Source organism: Branchiostoma belcheri, unplaced genomic scaffold (genome assembly GCF_001625305.1).
Source record: "Branchiostoma belcheri isolate BF01 breed outbred unplaced genomic scaffold, Haploidv18h27 scaffold320, whole genome shotgun sequence".
Taxonomy (NCBI): domain Eukaryota; kingdom Metazoa; phylum Chordata; class Leptocardii; order Amphioxiformes; family Branchiostomatidae; genus Branchiostoma; species Branchiostoma belcheri.
The window spans coordinates 65,921-76,316 of NW_017803933.1; positions in this window are offsets into that span (position 1 = coordinate 65,921).

Here is a 10,396-nt window from a genome sequence, read left to right on the forward strand (position 1 = left end):
ATATTTTTTGCCGGGGTTCCACTGAGATCGGCGCCGGCTAGCTGGGGAACGATCCTGTCGGCATGACAAAGCGCCGGGCGTCATTGCATGCCAGAGACCTACATTTTCTTACCGTGGGTGACTTGACTTCTTCTTTTACCGCAACTTGTTGTCAATATCGACGATAGTCACGCAAAAGTACCGAAGTAACGGGTTCCTTTCTCAGCACTCGGTATACAGAGGTGAGGCTGCTTCCGTCCTAGATCTCCAGTGCCGAAGTTACGTCAACACTTGGTGCCCAGTGTCGGCGGCTTCAGCACTGGACACTCTAAATCGGCAAATCAAACCTTGTCTTTTGAAAGGGTACCGAGATGCTGCATTTGAACTCTAACACTTATATTTTCGAGATCGTACCGCCCGGGAAGCAAATTATAATCGGGACAACAAGGTGATCGGCAGGACTATACTGCAAGGCTCAGATCCTCACATTTTTACAGACATAGACTTGGCCTACGATACTGTACTGTACGCCGCGCGGCCGACGTAAGCACCCGAAGCCCAGTGCCGAAATGGTTTGAGAACTCGGCTTCCAGCACCAAGAGTCACCGAGCACTGGAACGATCCAGTGAGGAACCCGTTACTTAGGGACTTCGGCACTTGCTATCCAGTGGTGAACGGCCTCCGAGCACTGGTAGCGAGTGCCGAGTAGAATTCAGCGCTGGCTATCCAGTGGTGAACGGCCTCCGAGCGCTGGCTATCCAGTGGTGGACGGCCTCGGAGCTCTGGCAAACGAGTGCTGAGTGGAAGTTAGCACCGGAAAACGAGTGCCGAGTCAAGATTCAGCTCTGGAATTCCAGTCCTGACGGTGTTTCAGCACTGGAACAAAGCCGTTTCTGCACTAGAATTCCAGTGCGGAGCTTTCTTCCGCACAGGGCCCCGAGTGCCGACGCTACTTTCCCCATGAGTTCCGCACTGGGCGGCCAGTGAGGAACCCGTTACTTCGGTACCCTTGCCGCAGGACGTTACATCATGTTCAGTTAGATACTCAGCCGACTACAGGCATACTTCTAGCATATTTCTAGCAGCCCTCCCGCTGGCCAGGTCCCTACAAATGTAGAAGCCTGATGCCAAATCAGACCCACCCCGCGAGTTGGATCGCTGCTGGGCCGGATCAAGCCGTTCACCCGAGCCGGATCGGGAGCGTTAGCGGTGGGGTAAAGTTGACCGGATCGAAGCCGGTCGCCAATTTATTCGGCTCGATCCGGACAATTTCATCCCAGTGCGGAAAGGGCCCATGTAAGACCACTATTGTACACTCTACTCACACGATCAGACCCTCCTGTGTAGGCGTTATTTTGAAGCCGCTGGAGGTTATATTGAAAGTTTATTGCAAATTCGTGCCCGGAGGCTAATTGCCAATTACAAAACATAAAAGAACATTGAAACAGAGTATTAAAAATAACTACATGATGAGAGGTCTAGAACTATAACTATGTCTAAAACTACGTCTGAAGGGTTTGACTTCTCTTCTGTAAACTATGGAAGAGTAATGTCCACCTTTTCCAAAATTTGTGGGTTTTGGGAAGTAAAATAAGAATAGTTTTTTCTTTGTAAGTTTAGAGAAATTGGGATAAATTGTAGAAGTTTGAATAGTCAACTCATTTCAAGCTCAAACTCATTTGTTATGGAATGAACAGGTTGATATAAAATTTATTTCGTCTTCCACAGCCTTTGCACTACAACATTTACAAATTCTTTCACATACAGATAGTCTTCTATACCGGCTTCTCTCTATTTCCAGAGGATGGGCGCTAACTCTAATGTTACTAATGGCTGAGCGTAGTTCGAAATCTGCAATATCAAGATATCGCTCTATGTTGTACATGGTCTTACATTTTGAGTAAAATCTTAACTTATCATGGTCAGTTTGATACCCCGTGCAACCCGTGAATTTAATTTTTTGTGACGTGTTTTTCATTTGTTTCAACATCTTCTGAGCAACAACGTTAATTATCCTGGCACAGGAGGAATTCTAATTGTCTAGTCTCAGAAAGCCATTTGGGAAATTAGTTTCCCTTTATTGGTTACATCTAAATTAATCGAGTGGTAAATGTGTTATCTTTTTAATTGTAAGCACAATCGTAGGAGGGCGTCCAATTCCGCTTCCTCACATTCACTTAGCACTTACTGGTGCTCCGCAATCAGCTTTGATGATGTGTCATTGTCAGAGAGCCCAATATAGTCTCTACCATACTCTCCGAACATAGGTTTAGGCTTCGGCGTATTTTTTTTTGACGTGTGTTATGTGTTTTTATCGGGCTCTTTAGATTTTTCTATACTCACTTTTCTTTACGCAATCCCAAACTGTGGTAACTGTCTTGCCAATGGATTCTGCCTGGCCAAGTCGATATTGTCTTTGCAGCCACCATAAGATCTGCTTGGAGATTACCTCTCCTAATTATATATAAATGATGCTGCGTACCTAAATGTGCTAGGAACAGGTACAGGTACAGGTACAGATGTTTAACAAGTAGAAACAATATGTAACCTGTGGTCTTCAATGGTGAGGGAGAGCATGAATAAACAGTTAACAGAATGTGTATTTAGACTGCGGGGACATTATGCAGAGAGAACTCACATTTCGAAAGTTAAAAGTTCTCAGTTCTCTCAGTGTAAAAATAGTGTTCGTTTTTAAAAATATTTTCATATTTCTATCACATCAAATTTTCTTATTTGTGGTTTTGTTAAGCAAATAACTCAAATATTAACAAACAAATATTAACAAACAAATTAACAAACAAATATTAACAAGTAAATCAAATATTAATCAATTATTAACAAGTGTAAGTACAAATAAATCAAATATTAATCAATGATTAACAAGTGTAAGTACAGTACTGGTACATTGATGTATTTTGGACATATTCCTAGATGATTCTCTAGGTACTATGTCGGTATAGTGTATGCAGCAGTAGCCTCGACCCGTATATCTGTATTACTATGCGGCGGACGGTTCTAGCAAGCTTGTCTGTAATACTGTTGCGTGGTTCAGACAGGTGTGAGTGGGAGGGAGGCAATATTCTAATCTTTATGAGAGAAAGGAGTCTGGCAATATTACATGTGCCAACGCAAATTCCTAGGAGACTTTGATGTATGTATTGAGATCACTGAAATGTCTTACGATTGAAAACATATTTTCTGGGGTAAGGGCCCGACCACACCAGTAGTGAGATATTTACATTTCTGGAATCAAGTACAACAGATTTCAAGAGTCTAGATGCTAGAGAAAGATTTGAATATATCTTTACATGTAATGATTCCCATAATGCAAAAATATGTAAATATATTAAAGACTGCTTTGCTATTAGGAAAAATGCCGAAAATCGTGATTAGCCCCACTATTGTAACACTTTATCAAAGACTTGTGTTAGCCCTTGTTGTTTGAGTAATTAGGATATGTTAGGTTTTATTCTACATTAGGCCTTATTCAACACATATTTTACTTGTTTGTTATTTTCATTTTGTACTTTGCCATGCATTGTACCATGTGCAATTGTCGTTCAATAAAGTTCTCTCTATAAAACTGAGGGCATTCTTGGAACAGCCATGCATGTGTCCCGCAGTTCAGCTGTGTTGTTATGGAAAAAGCTGTCTTAGATCCTCGTCGGCCGTTGGTTCTGTCACAGCCTGCTCAAAAAATCTACGGCATCAAAATTGCACGGCAACCTATGGCGAGTGTGATAGCTCCAAAAGCGATGAAAATTCTCCATAAACCAGTAATAGTAATAGTCATTGGCATTGATATTATAAATTGGCATTGATATAAAATGATCGGCTGGGTTTATTAGTCGTCTATTCTCATATCCAATCCCCCTAAAAAAGAAATAACAAAATATCATGCAAGCAATATGTATTCTAGTCATCATAGAATTTTTATGAATCCCTTTTTTTACTTCTTGATTCACTGTCACAAACAGGTCTGTCCAACTAGTAATTTTAGTTTTATATGTGCAAGTTTCCACCAATTCTAAGTCCTCTCCTATCTAATGTAGTAACTGTTCCAGTCGCTATTACAGACACTTTGTAGAATGGATGCTAAAATAACTGGCAATTTGGTAACCAGGACTTAAAAGCTTGTAAAACATACTAATTTACGCTGGGTCTATTTGATGATGAAGCAAACCTTATGTTATCTTAGACAAAGTAATGAAATTATAGACACAGGGAACGCAGGTACATTGGATTGGATAAATGTATTTCACGAAGCAATCAGTCTTCTAACGAACCAGACAATTTGAAGATATCCACATATATGCTTAAGACGTTGCTTGTCTGCATGAAAGACTGTAGCGGCAGTAGATGTGATCTTCGGTTTCTTACATGTCTTAAAGTTATATGTTTAATGCCAGTTATTTATTGCAAGTTCATGCCCTAGGGCTAATTGCAAACAGACATTGACAGGAACAATGAGTACAGTTATGATATAAAACTATATGCTAACATGGTTCTACGTATAAGAGAAACATGGTAAATGCTTTTCTATTCTATCATACTATTCTATCCATGCTATTAGGGGATTCGACTTCCTATCGGTTCTTAGTAATACTAGAAACATAGGAGGCTATATGATTAGTTAGAGTTGGTTTGTCGAAGGTTTGTATAAGGAATATATTTTTTTACTACTCAAACACCTGATGTGGGGGAATTTACTTAAAACATAACCGTAAAGGATATTTCTATCGCTATCATACAAAGGGCAATCTACAGTTACATGTACCACGTACTTCGTCTTCTACTTTACCATAATTTACCAACGCACTACTCTACTACAAACCAGATATGCTCCTCGGAACACCTTCAAACTAGACAAACCAAAAACAAACAGCACCAAGATAGCCTTCACATACAGAACTACAGCAGCATGGAACTCTCTACCACATGGGTAGCAAACAGTCTCATCACATGAGAAGCTGAAACAAGGCCTACTAAAGCACACGAGGGACATGAATATGTAAAGCATATACGATGTTACACATTTGTTTCTTTTAAATAACTATGTAATGTAAAAGTATAAATATCTGTACGTTAATGTATTGTTATGTTTTATGTACTCTCTCCTGGAAGAATAAATGAGAGTTTTTCCTCAATAAACCTTAATGAAACCATTCCATGGGGCTGCAGAGCGACCTACAGTGTCATGTCCGTACATATTCCTACCTGTTGAAGCCTTCAGCTGTGCCCCCAGACTTATCGATCCGAAGATAATCAGAGTGCCAAACCGAGAGATGTTTGTACGAATGATACATGAGATGTAGCCTACAAGGATGGCAGTATTTCTTATATGTCATACCACGACACTATAACATGTCCAGTGTACATGAAGATACATGAAGCAAACAGGTGCGATAGTTGAATATGGCCGATGTGTACTAATTATATCACGACGTGGCATCCATTCTGTTTTGTAACATGAGTGTTCAATTGTGGCTTTTCTTCTTCATCTTGCAACTATTGGAAAATACGGTCGCATAAACCACGGGTTATACATTTTTGTTTGTGGCAATGCAAAACTGTATGTTGACGTTCGAAAATCATCCACGCTTGCTGAAAATCAGCGCAATGTACTGTAATATTTGTCAATAAATGAGATGAATAAACAGCTGGATGATTTTGCGAAGCACCCCCCTACGTTGGTGTAACGAATCTGTATGTGCGATGGCGATGACGCTAATCGGGACAGAAAACGCCGCCATTTGATCCGGTCGGCAGGAACACGACTCATCCCTCCAACACCTGGAGTTGTCGGAGTGATTTGTTTTTGAGATGACATGAAGTCATAGAATATCCGGGCGTGCGCCTAGGATATCCATTGCCATTTCTCATACATGATACAGTTATGCTGTAGCGGAACATGACACAGGTTTCCTCTTTACGGATGCACCCCCCCCCCCCCCATCATCAACAAGAGTAACAGATCGGGAATATCCAATATTTCCGTTGGGCCTAGAAGATGGATTCATAGAATCATAGACTTCATCGAAGAGCCATACACGTTTCTAGTGTTGGAGTTGCTGAGCATGCATCATACGTACGTACGCTTCCACCCAGCATCAACGCACGGCGCGAGACGTTCTTTCGCGGCGTACCACTCCAAATACGTACACAGCGTGCTTAGGTATTAGATGCAAATTTGCGCTGGGAAAATGATGATGTTACCTGCAGGATCCGGCAGGCAACTATTTCGGTACAGAGGCGGCTCTCGGTGGCGTCTAGACGGGCTGGTTAAAGCTTGACGCCGCGCCGGCCGCTGGCGGAGGCAGACAGGGAGGGGAGAGCCAGCTGGAGAGATGAGACCGTCTCGTGATGCGCCAACCTCGAGCGGCGCACTACACTGCCTGCTAATTATTTCCCACACCGCGATCTATCACCGCCGCCCCGCGCGCAGCCGGCGGACGTGACGTGCATGGCAAACTATCTCTACCCGGGAACCGCACGACTCTTTTATAAAAGGAAATTTGAGAATTTTCGTTATTGGAAAATATGCCGAAACTCCTGATTAGCCCTACTTGATTGTACACAGTATTATCTCTTGATGTTCAGTATATTGTAATTATGATGATAATTTTCATTCTATGCCCTTTCTTTTTGTACTCTGTTCAGTAGTTGTTACCATACGTTGTACCTTTGTACAACTGTCGTGCAATAAAGTTCCTCATAATTTATCCTAATATCGTACATGTTTTAGCCTGGGTGCCAGACTGTTGTCAGGGACAGCACAGGCCAGATCCTCGGCTTCATGGACGGATTGAGATGTGTCTGTGGTAAATTTTCCTTGGGGACATGTTGGCCTACTCTCTTAATGGAAAAGATTGTGACCCTTTTATTATGCTCATTCTGTAGCGACAGAAATGGGCATATTAGAAGGGACGCAATCTTCCTCACCAACCTCTGCTAGGAGAGCAATGTCGGCCTGGAGCGAAGGACGGGGCTATGTGGGCGCTGGAATCAGTCTGGTACCCAGGCTATGCGACTGTTTCTTCGCTAATGGCAACAGCTTTGTCTGATTGTTGCTCTCGTCTTGACGTTTCTGGCAACGTGAAGTGGATTGACCATAGGCATGATGCTTCTTTTATTCCCTGCTCATCTTCAGCTAAGTGGAAATATAGCCTTAAGCTTGCTTTTTTGAGGCGTAGTGTTTCTAAACTTGTCCGACATCTACCGCACTGCCACTGGCACACAAAAGGTACTTGAACCCAAAGTTCAACAACCGAGAGTAATCAGAGGCATACTTTCTTTATTGTTCAAACCAGTGCACAGTCATGCACTTTTGCCCACTACCTACAAAGCGTATGCATAAGCATGCTTACGGTCGCCACTTAGATATGTATGAAGCACTAGATAGTATTAGTGAACGGTTACGTGTATTCTGCCTCCTGTTTTTCTTCTGAAGCGTCCTTAACTTGTCAGATTGCTGAGATAAAATGCCGCCATAGCTAGGGTTCAATGCTCCATGTTCATGTGGCAGTCTAACTGGGCATCATATATGGTGGCAGATAGGTCTGAAGTAGCCTGGATGCCAGGCCCATGACACGCTATAGCTAGGCCCAGTTAGCCAGCGTGCCTGTGGATAGGACCTACTGTAACTGAGGGGGGCTTTGGTGTAATTTCATTGGAGCATGTCGGTCCTGGAGCCATTGAACTGGCCTGTGTAGGCTCTGCAGTCTTGTACCCAGGCTAGGTCCGATGTTCCGGCCAGCCTACCAGAATCCACCAGGCATGTTATCAACGTGCACAACTACATGTGTGGTGAAGATCGTTAGCATCTCAAATTCTCACTACTACCAAGTAATAAGCTAGACTTTCAGGATCTTATTCGACCTTTGTGTGCCACCACCTTGTCAGGTCAGGGACCAATTATCATACGCGTACGGATCAATACACAACTTCTCGAGTTATGCTGTTCACAAACACACACAGAGAGAGACAGACAGACATACATACAGACAGAGACAGGCAGACAGAGAGAGAGAGAGACAGAAAGACAGAGAGATGGTACAGAAAAACAACCTTCTTGGCGTTCAAGATAACGTCCCCGCCCTACTGTACATTCTCAGACATACATGTACGCGCACCTGGTACTCAGTTTAGTCCGGGAAAAGACCTAGGGATCTATCTCGAACACAGCCGTCTCAAATTGTTGACAGCCACTCTTCAGAGTATCGGGCGAGTCTGAAATTGCATGCCTTAACTGTATCAACATGGAACACAACTCTTTCTTCCACAGACATCAACCAAATTACACGTAGACGTCCACGTTATGAGTAAATGGACAACATGATGTACAATAACGACATTCGGGTCCTCTATTACTATTATCAGAACCATTTTCCCCATATGAAAAATTTGTGGACATTTATATGCTTCTTCTGTAATGTAGATCAAATGCTTTTTCGATAGAAATGAAAAGGCTTGCCGCTAACGAGAGCACGTTTGAGCCTCGGGGTTATATATCAATTGTAAAACAGTCTTTCTTGCTCGTATACGTTTCTCTACTTTCTAGTAAAGTGGGTTCTATTTCTGAAAGCCTCACATGGCTAACAGTTCACTTTTATCACCAGATGACGTTTTCATGTACCTCCTTATGTAATTTACCATCTATTGATAAACGTGCTTTTTATTTCAAAACCAGCTGCCTCTTTTTATGGAATATCTATAGATGCTATCAACAGGCAGCCGGGCTATTCAGAAAGACAAAGAGGTTTTTTTTCAGAACTGATTCAATGCAAAGATGTTGGCTCAGGACACTGCCAAGCGTTTTACCTGTTTTTACAGAAACGAGAGTTTGTGTGTTTAATTATACCAAAGGCTTGTCGAATATATATCTTGTCCAGACATTATTTTGTGTTTGTAGTGTATATTACGATATGACAGGGTAATAGTCATGGTTTGAATTTCAACTATATTAAATGCGAATCCCTAAAACGTCGCGTCACCAGATGCTAATTACAGGTGCGAAAATATTACCTTTCTTAATGAAATATAAGAAGGTACCTCATTGGGTCCGATTTATGTTTTTATACAGATAAAGTCGAAGGATTCAGACAATATTTAACGTTACATCATGTCCCCGTCGACTATGACTAATGGTATTGAGGAGACGAGTGACATTTCCATACTTAAGTTCCATGCATGTTGTCAGGGAACATAATCCAACCTGTCATCTTCACAACCATACCTCATGTATCAAGCGCTTTAATCGGACGTTCCGCAGCTACAGAAATTTTACCAACAAGAAATCGGACATTCCAGACTTCCGGGAAGTATCTAGGGTTTTCGTAAAAACCACCGTAATGTTGCAAGACTCTCGAACTCGTACTCGTACACAACCAGACGTACAAGCTTATCAATCAACCAGAGATTATAGCTATATCCTCCATAAACGTTCAGTTGATACTTTCCACGGATTAGATATCTGCTGCTCTGTAATCAAATCATTTCAAATTTTTCACAACAATACGGTCGAAGAAATACGCAAGTATACAACATATAAAATACACACGTCCCGTCTATCCACTTTCATGTCAGAACATCCATTGCGCTTGAAAATCCCCTGCAACCAATTATATTTGACAAAGCGAGGAATTAATAAGTCTTGGCGGACCTGACCGATTGTTATCACCGTATCACCAGGAGGGTCGGTGGAAATGTTAGTCTGCCGTGTCTTTTATGACGTTCGTGCGACAAAAACTAATTAAACCTCGAGTGTATCCTGATGCGTCACTGAAACTTCGTGCTATGTAAACCGATATTCCATCTTTGTGTAACACAAAGTCGTGTGGCGTAGCGGCAGAGTGCTCGACTCGGAACCTAGAGGTCCAGGGTTCGACTCCTGACATGCCACCGATCTTGTGCCCTTGGGAAAGGCACTTCGCTCAGGTGAAAATGAGTATTGTCTTGTCCCCTGTGTTGGTGGTGGCATTAATATAAGTTTGAAAAACTTGAGTGTGCCGTCACCACGTCTTGTGATTACATGTTGGAAATTATAAAAAAAACACAAAACGTATCAGATGATGAAAAGTCATGTTTTGAGTGTAATGTAATCTTCTTTTATCATGGTACGGGTATATGTTTTAGGTGGCTGAGATGTGGGTTTGTATGTCCGTTTGTCGGGGAGTAGCGACGGTTGTGGGGAGGATGGGATTTGATTTTGACAGTTGATTGATGGGGAGGACAAGTCTGAAGGGGACACAGCACGAACCAGATAAAGGCATGCGGTCGAATTCAGGAAGGGTTTTAATATCTGATTGAATTACATCATACAATTTACACCCCTTCACAGTTTAGAAACATTCACGAAAACCCATTACACTTCCGGAAGGTCTGTAAACTTGAAGGTCACGAAAACCCAAAATACCTT